The sequence below is a fragment of the Tamandua tetradactyla genome, chromosome 13 (genome assembly GCF_023851605.1).
Source record: "Tamandua tetradactyla isolate mTamTet1 chromosome 13, mTamTet1.pri, whole genome shotgun sequence".
NCBI lineage: Eukaryota > Metazoa > Chordata > Mammalia > Pilosa > Myrmecophagidae > Tamandua > Tamandua tetradactyla.
In genome coordinates, this window is record NC_135339.1 from 4,458,109 (window position 1) to 4,466,894 (window position 8,786).

The 8,786-nt window shown below is 41.4% G+C and overlaps 1 non-coding gene across 1 annotated transcript; it reads left to right on the forward strand.

The window, feature by feature from the left end:
- Positions 1-8,251: 8,251 nt before the first annotated feature.
- On the forward strand, positions 8,252-8,358 carry LOC143654651 (U6 spliceosomal RNA). The gene has a single exon (XR_013161856.1). It is a non-coding gene; the product is annotated as a U6 spliceosomal RNA (small nuclear RNA).
- The last annotated feature ends 428 nt before the right edge of the window (positions 8,359-8,786 follow it).

Here is an 8,786-nt window from a genome sequence, read left to right on the forward strand (position 1 = left end):
ACTTAACCTCCCCATTCCTCAATTTCCTTCACCTGTAAAATGGGGATGAGGACAGCATACAAATCACAGGGTTTTCATGAAGATTAGATGATGTAATTTACGTAAAGTGCTTAGAGCAGGGTCTGGAACAGTTTGCTAAGTAAGTTAATTAAAGTCAAATGTTTAAAACAACATTGAAAACTTCTGGCAGAAAATAGATGCAAATATCTTTAATACATTAGGGAAGGTGAGAATTTTTTACACTGGATGCAAAAAAAAACATAAGCCTAATGAAAAATAAATAAATTTCATTGCATTGAATTCAGAAATCTCAATGATTAAGGATAACATAACTAACATTTAACCAATCCAAAGACTGAGAGAAGATATTTGCAATATACACAGCAATAATAGACAATATACAGGGTACATAAAGAACACTCATAAATAAGAAAAAGACAATGCAACAGAAAATGTGGGCAAAGGATTTGAAGAAGCAGCTCAAAGAAGAAATCCCAAAGGTCCAACCTCATGGATAATCCATGGGACACACAACCTTAGACACCTACAAAATATCCCCTCCATCCATTCGTTTAGCATTCCTTGAAAAGAAAGCAGAAAAATGGAAATATTCATGTCCTCCTGATACTGTAATTTGGACAACCATTTTGGAGAGGAATCTGGCAATATCCAGTGAGTTTAAAGTTTAGCACACTGTAACCCACCCACCACCATGACCACCTTTTCCCGCCGCCTCCCCATTTCTGTAAATGGTAATTCTGTTTTCCAGATGCACCAAAACCCTCAGAGCCTCCCTTGACTCCTCTTTCTCTCATGCCACATTTGACTCCTCAGGAAGCCTATTAATTTGACAAAATATATCCAGAATCCTACCACATCACACCACCTCTACTATTATCTTTGGGTCCAGGGCACCATCCTCTCTCACCTGCACCATCATAATGGCCTCTTAATATCTCTCTGCTTCCACACGTGCCACCTTTTAAGGTGTTTTCAGCCTATCAGCCAGAGTGATCCCATTGAAACTTAGTCAGATCATGTTATTCCCCAGCTTAAACCCCAAGCCTCGTGGTTCCCTGTTTCGCTCAGAATGAAAGATGGCAGTGTCAAATGGTCTACAAGACCCTTCACAGTCAGGTCCCCTCTCCTCTCTGGTCTTATCTCCTGCGACTCCACCTCCTGGTCCATCTGCTCCAGCACACGGCAGGTCCCAGCCCAGGCTCTCTGCACTTGCCATCTCCTTTGGCTACAATGCTTTTCCCTCATCAATCTATACATCCTTAATAACTTGCACAAATGGCATCTTCTCCGTGCCTTTCCTGGATCACCCATCTCAAGTCCCCCAGCAGCCCCCTGCCCCCAAAACACTCACATACGCCCTACCCTTCCCCCCAGCCTTAGTTTATTCCCTTTCCTTTCTCCTCTCCTTCTTTCCTTCCTTCCCTCCTTCCTTTGTCTTTCTCATATCTTTCAAGTGTAAGCTTCAAGAGGACAGGAGTTTTTACCCGTTCTATTCACGGGGCTGTTCTTCAGAACAGTGCCCAATCTTGGTAGGAACTTATGGCTGTTGGTTAAATAAACAAATTCCTATATGAATTGTGAAGCTACAGTTTTTCAAGCCTGGGAAAGAAGTGGCAAAAAAAAGATGCCCTTCCATCAGGGAACTAGCAATCTTTTTTAGGGAAAACAATTGAGTTGATACCCATGCATATAGATATATAATTTTAAATCATGAAGGACTTTATAAAGGAAAATTCTGTTGTTTTCATCCCATCAGGTTCTCAGTTTTAGTTGTTGTATTATATGCACCATGAAAATGTGTCCTCCCCTCATGAGTATAAATCTTTGCCTTGATGCTCTCTATTGCTTCACTCTAACCATCATCCATAGTTTGAGATGTCAGAAATATATGTTCCCTCCTTTTTTCTAGCGTCAAGTAAACTCACTCAAATTTTTCATTGATGACTATAGGCCTTAGTGACAAATTAAAGACTCCCTCTGTGTGTAGATGCACTCGGACTTAATTACCATCTGGCCAATGGTCTTAAATCCACAAGGAGACCAGCATCCACCCACCTGGTGGGCCGTGTCTGTGGATGAGTGTGGCCTCGTGCTCTCCTTTGCTCATGGAATTTTTTAGGACTAAAGAAGAATTTCAGAGGCCCACCTTTTAATGATGAGATACAGATGGTTTTTTAGAATATAGAGCCCAAATTTGCCAATTTTTCATCATTTCTTACAGCCCAACCCTAAATCCACACTCAGCTGCATTTAAAAAGTAAGTGAAAGATCTTGGAGAAAAAGCCATAGAAAATCTAAGGATCACACTGGATGCAGTGAATTGTCTTTATTAAACCTAGATAGAAAGAGAAGCCCTCGCTTGCTCAGAGGAATTCCTCCACAGGGACAGAAAACCTTCTCTCTTGCATGGCACACACTGAATTATGTTGATCATGTAATGCCAAGGTTGTCTTTTTACCTGTTTACTTGGCAGGCACAGATCTGCGTTTTGCTCTCTTCGCCACACACTCTGTCTTTGGTGCGTGCTGAGATTGTTGACTTGGAGATCATGAAAAAGGAAACAGAGTGAATCTCCAAGAACAGCATAATTCTGCCAGGGCTCTAAGAAACCCAGAGTTTGAACTAAACTTATGCTAACCCAGGGCAGAAAGACAAAGGCTTACACAAATGTCTTTTCTTTGAACCCAGGGCTGGAGCCAAGGCTTCAGCATCCAAGAATTGGTGTGCATGGATGAGCCTCCGTTCCCTCCTTTGCCTGGAACCAGCTGGAAGGCCGTTTCTTGGCCGTTGTCTCAGAGAACCAAAGCAACTGCCTGTCTTGCTGTAGCATTCAAGTAGCTCTAACCTCACGAAGCCTGGAGAGCCCTAAGAGATTCCATCATCCATGGCAATAGATCTGTCCCCGAGTTTAAAATTACACTCACATTTCAGGCACACAGTTACCCATTAATTCAGTGACACATTCTATTGTCCAACCCATTGCATCAGCCATTATCTTAATCATCCAGCGACGCCATGCCTGACAGTGAGGCCTCCCATTAAACTATCCAGAGATTGTGCACCAGCCCCAGTGTCTGTTGCTAGGATCCGCTCGACTGGGGCCAGAGTAGCCCCCTAGTAGCCACTCTCCTAACCTCCAACAACACTGATTAACCTAAGGAGGAATTCAAATGACAATTAATGGATTAATTTATGTGCCTTTTTTTTTTTTTTTACATGGGCAGGCACCAGGAATCGAACCCAAGTCTCTGGCATGACTGGTGAGAACTCTGCCACTGAGTCACCATGGCCAGCCCAATATATGTGCCTCTAGTTAACACATCTTACTTCTCCCCCTCCTCCCTCTATTCATTTATCCTTTTATAAGGCAGTGGAGCTTGGAGAGGCGAATCCCACAGCCAGGATGGCTCACCTTCGCTCTGCCTCCTTTTCATCATCGTTTAAATGGGGTTATTGTGAGGAGTAAATAAAATGACATGTGTAACATGCTAAAACAGGTGCTCCTCACCCATAGAAAACAGCTCATCAATGTCAGCTATCCTTTCTTCCTCTTTCTTCCTTCCCCTCCCTGCCTTCCGTCCTCCTTTTTTCCATTCCGCTCTTTGTCCTACCCTTCATTCTTTCCTTCTTTCCTTCCTTCCTTCTGTTCTCTCCTTTGTTCATTCATTCATCCTTCAGTCTGCCAGATTTTCTCAGCAGTGTGTCTCCCTGGAGGCCATCTCTGGCACCTCCCTCCGCCCACAGCAGCCCCTGGCAAAGGCAGTTCCAAGAAGGCAGCCCCTGCAGGCTCTGGAGCCTCCTTCTCTGCTCTCACACGTGCAGGGAACAGCTCACGGTGGGGAGGCCACGTCCCCAACTGGCACCACTGCGAAGGCAAGCCTCCTTCCTCCTTAGCAGCCATTGCTTCTCTCCTGAACTGCTCTAAGGCATGTCCCTGCCTCTGAGCTCTTCTTTTCAAACACCCCCCCCACCCCCTAGCCCCACTACCACATTAACCCGCATTGCATGGGCACTTCCTCCCTCAGTTCCTCAGCCAGCTTCCAGAGCCCCCCAGGTTCCTTATCCAGGGTGCTGGGCAGCGCAGAAAGGGCTGAGGTCTGCACCCCCTGCTTTTCTAGCTCCAGGTCTTCTGCCCACCCCCACCAGCCCCAACACCCTGCAGGCTCCCCTGGGGCCCCAGTTTCCCTTCCGCCTCGGGGAGATGCTCAGCCTGAAGCCCTCCCATGAGCTGCATAACATCACCTGACCCCAGCCTCCACACAGGGGGCCCGTCCCCCTGCCAAGATCTGTGTGATTAGGGACAGTGAGCGCAGGGTTGCCCTCCTGCCTTGGAAACCCTGTGTCTGCGCATCGGTCAGCGGTTGCATAGACAGTGCGGGTCTTCCCAGCCTCTCCCTGGCTGTGCCGCACAGACGGAGCCAGTGTGGGATGGACCCAGGGAAAGGGGCGGATGCCAGGAGGCGCGAAGCACCTGGAATGATCCGGAGTTGCCGTCACAGCCTCACCAGCACCCGCCGGGGGTGTGGTTTCAGGTGCTTCCTGCGGTGTCGCTGTCACCTCTGTCGGAAGCATCTCTCTCACCGGAGACTTCGTTAGCACGGATGCTGGTGCTCTGGACATTTCAAAGTGGGGTCAGATGGAAACTCCTTCACTTCCCGAGCAGACCCACCAGGCTGTGGCTGGACTGGTGGAGGTTGGCCGGACAGAGATGAGGTGTGCTCCTGGCTGGGGTCACTGGTCAGAACGCACAGAAGTCTAGTTCTCGGGTCACCCACCTGCCCTCTGCCCAGCCTGTGGGGGTGGAACCCTCGGAAAGGGTCTCAGAGCTGCAGGCTCCCGGGTGCCCTTCGCTCACACGCTGCAGTCCCAAAGAACTGTTTCCTTACGGGCCTCACGGCCACCTCACATGGAAGGAAAAGGAGATTGTGTGCTTCCAAATTACCAGGGGAAGAAAGAAACACCAACGAAAACATAGCGCATTCAGCAAAATACAGTAAGTGCAAATAACCATTAAAACAAACATAGACCAGAGCACGAGGGAATGAGAGCGAAAGCCAGTTCATCTGTTACAACAACAGATGGAAATGCGGTACACTCAATTGGGGTAAAAAATGCCATATGTTGCAACAACGAGACCTTTCTAAGCAAGGAAACTCAAAGGATGAGAGAGAGAGGAAGGTTGAGAACACGAGAGAATTGAAGACATAAGTAAACAAAGCAGGATTACTGCATTAATATCACAGAACCAGCTGAATTCAAATGTTTTTAAAGGGGGCATTAAAGTTACATAAAAACTACATGAAAATAATGACGTCCATAATCCATAATTGAATCCACAAGAAGCATTCAATTGTTGTGATCCTTTTCGTGCCAAATCATATACCATTAAATATCAAGCAAGAGCTGCTGTAGAATAGGCAGAAATGCAACAGAAGACATTTCTTCATAGATGCTCTCTTTACCACAAAAAGGTCCCCTTACTCATCATTGTTTATCCTCTGACACTGCTTAGATGTTCTTAGTAATCCTTATCACTAAATGAAACGGCATTATTTATGTTTACCTGATAATGTCTATCTCCTGCACTAGACAATAAATCCCACAGAATTCCCAAAAGCCACAGGAATACATGTATGTTAAGCTTTTGATATTTTTTATTATATTATTATTGAATAAATCGTTAACAAAATAAGGAAAACAGTCTCCAAATTAGAAATGAGAAAGGGGAAGTGATTCCAAGTTCAAAGGACTTTAAAACAATTATAAGAAAATATTTTTCAACTATAATGCTAATAAATTTGAAAGTATGGATAAAATTAAATGTTTCCTAGGAAAATACAACTTATCAGTACTGACCGAAACATATGTTAAAGAAAGAGGGCTGGGCCACGGTGGCTCACCAGACAGAGTTTTCACGTGCCGTGCCAGAGACCCGGGTTCAATTTCCGGTGCTGCCCATGTAAAAACAAAAGCCAAAAATATATATATATTATTAGTATTTGACCAGCTAATTATAAGCACACACAAAAATGCATATACACACATGGTGGTCCATATGTATACGTGTGTGTTTGTGTGCATATACATATACAAAAATCTTTGATTATTTTGTATTATTCATTAGTAAAATATGACTGGAAAATTAATAGCAAGAAATTCTGCAGGGTTCACTCCAAGGAGACAAATTGCTGGGTGATTAGGTACTCATGTCTCCAGCTCTATTAAGTTATGCCATATTGTTTTCCAAAATGATGATGATATATTCCCACCAGCAATGTAGAAGAGTTCCTAATGTAATACATACATAGCTGGTGTAGTCATACTTTCCACTTTTGACAAATAGGGAGATTTAAAATGTCATTGTGGTTTTAATTTGTGTTCCCCTGATAACTAATGAGGTTGAGCATTTTCCATATATTCAATGATTTTTTTTGCACAGGCAGGCACCGGGAATCGAGCCCGGGTCTTTGGCATGGCAGGCGAGAACTCTGCCTGCTGAGCCACTGCAGCCCGCTCTCAATGACTTTTGATATTTCCTCCTCCCTAAAATATATTTACAGGTTTTCTGTTAGGTTCTTTTCATCTCCCTGATTTATATGTGCATTTATATGTGCTAAATGCTAATCCTTTGTGGTTATATCTGTAGAAATTACATTTTCCTTGCTTGTGGCTTATCTAGTCACCCTCTGCATGGCATGTTTTGATAAATATAATTTCTTAATTATAAAGTAATTGAATTTATTAAACTTTCAATTTCTGATACATGTTTTTCTGGGATCTTCTTTAAGAAATCCTTCTCAACCTGGGAAATCATGAAGATATTCTCCTACATTTTCTTGTAAAAGAGGTAGAAAAATCTTACCTTTCACATTATGTCCTTAGTCCATTTGGAATTGATTTTTGAGTACAGTATGATTTATGGATCCAATTTTATTGTTTTCAAAGTGGACGACCATTTATTTCTGTTATATTAAAAGGACCATCCAGTTCTGCTACATTTCAAGCTCCATATATGAATGGGTTCATTTCTGGGCTCCTTTGTCTGTTTCATTAATGCACTATGTCTATACCTGTACAAACGCTGTACTGGCCTAATTTTCAGAGCTTTGTAAAAAGGCTGAATTTCAGAAGTCAAGTCCTTCCACCTCACGCTGCCTCATAAGGAAGATCATAGTTATTTCATTCCTGTGCTCTTCTACATATATTTTATCACTTTGTCAATGTTCATGAAAAATTTAATTGGAAATTCGATTGGAATTTCATTAGCTTTGTGGATCAACTTGGGGTAAATCAATATTTTTATGGATAAGAAGTATTCTTATTAATGAAAATGGTATATCTCTCCATTTATCTATGTCTTCTTTAAAGTTTTTAAATAAAGTTTCATATATTTCTTTGTAAAGATATTGCACAAATTCATTAGATTTATTCCTAGTAACTTAGTTTCTGTCTTTCTTCTTTTTTTCCCTTTGCTTGGTCATTCATTTTACAAACACTTATGCATGAATTATAATCATTTTCTTTACATTAACTGATGTACTCCCTCCTCTCCCAAAAATATTAGGTAGGGGTAATTATTAACCCATTATTACATTTTGCAGTTGGAGAGACTAAGGCACAGAAAGATTAAATACCTTGACCAAGTATACATAACGAGAAATGATGGAGAGGGAATTTGAACCTGAGTCTATCTATGCTATGAACCACTCTACTGTCAAATTTCAAATTGTTTTCTAATATTAATTTCTAATACTATTTTTCAGGGTACAGAAATACAAAAAATTTCTGCTTATGGATTTTATATCCAGCATCCTCGCTAAACACCATTATTAATTCAAATAATTTTTCCTGTATATTCTGTGAGGTTTCTTTCACGTATAGGCAATGGTATATTCTACAAAGAATCATATTTCTAAATCTTTTGCTGATTTTTATACCTCTTAGTTTGCTAATCTTATTATAAGCCTCTCAAAGACTTTATGTAAGATTAGAATTTTCAGTTCCTTGAGCATTCAGTTAAATTGGCTTAAAGATTTGAAAAGTTAACTGGATCTGGTATTTTCCTTAAGGACAGATTTTTTTAACTAAAACTTCATGTTTTTTTGTTTTGTTTTGACATGAGTAGGCACCGGGAAACAAACCCAGGTCTCCAGTATGGCAGGCAAGAACTCTGCCTGCTGAGCCACCATGGCCCACCCAAAAAATGTCATGCTTTAAATGAATATAAGATGTGCTCGCTTTGGCAGCACATATACTAAAATTGAAATGATACAGAGAAGATTCGCGTGGCCTCTGTGCAAAGATGACATGCAAATTCGTGAAGCATTTTACATTAAAAAAAAAAAGAAAAAATGACTATAAGTTGATTATGATTTACTATATCTTCTTGAGTCAGTTGGGGTAGTTTATACTTTCTGTAAATATTTCCAGCTCACCTGTTTTCAGATTTACTATCATAAAGTTGTTTGTTATATTTTATTACATTTTCTATCTCAGCTTTTTTTGTCATTATGTCGTTTTTCATTTCTGAATCAGTTTTTTTCATGGCTCCTCTTGTTTCTTCTTCTGTCCTACCAGAGCTTTGTCATTTTTATTTGGTATTCTCAAGAGGACATTTGATATTGTGTGTCTGATCTATTAAATCTTTTTTTTCTGTTCCATTAATTTCTACATTCATCTTTAGTATTTATTTTCTTCTATTGGCTAAAAAGCCTTGTCTTTTCCTTTTAATATGAACTCTTAAAGCTATAAATTTCCCTTTAAAT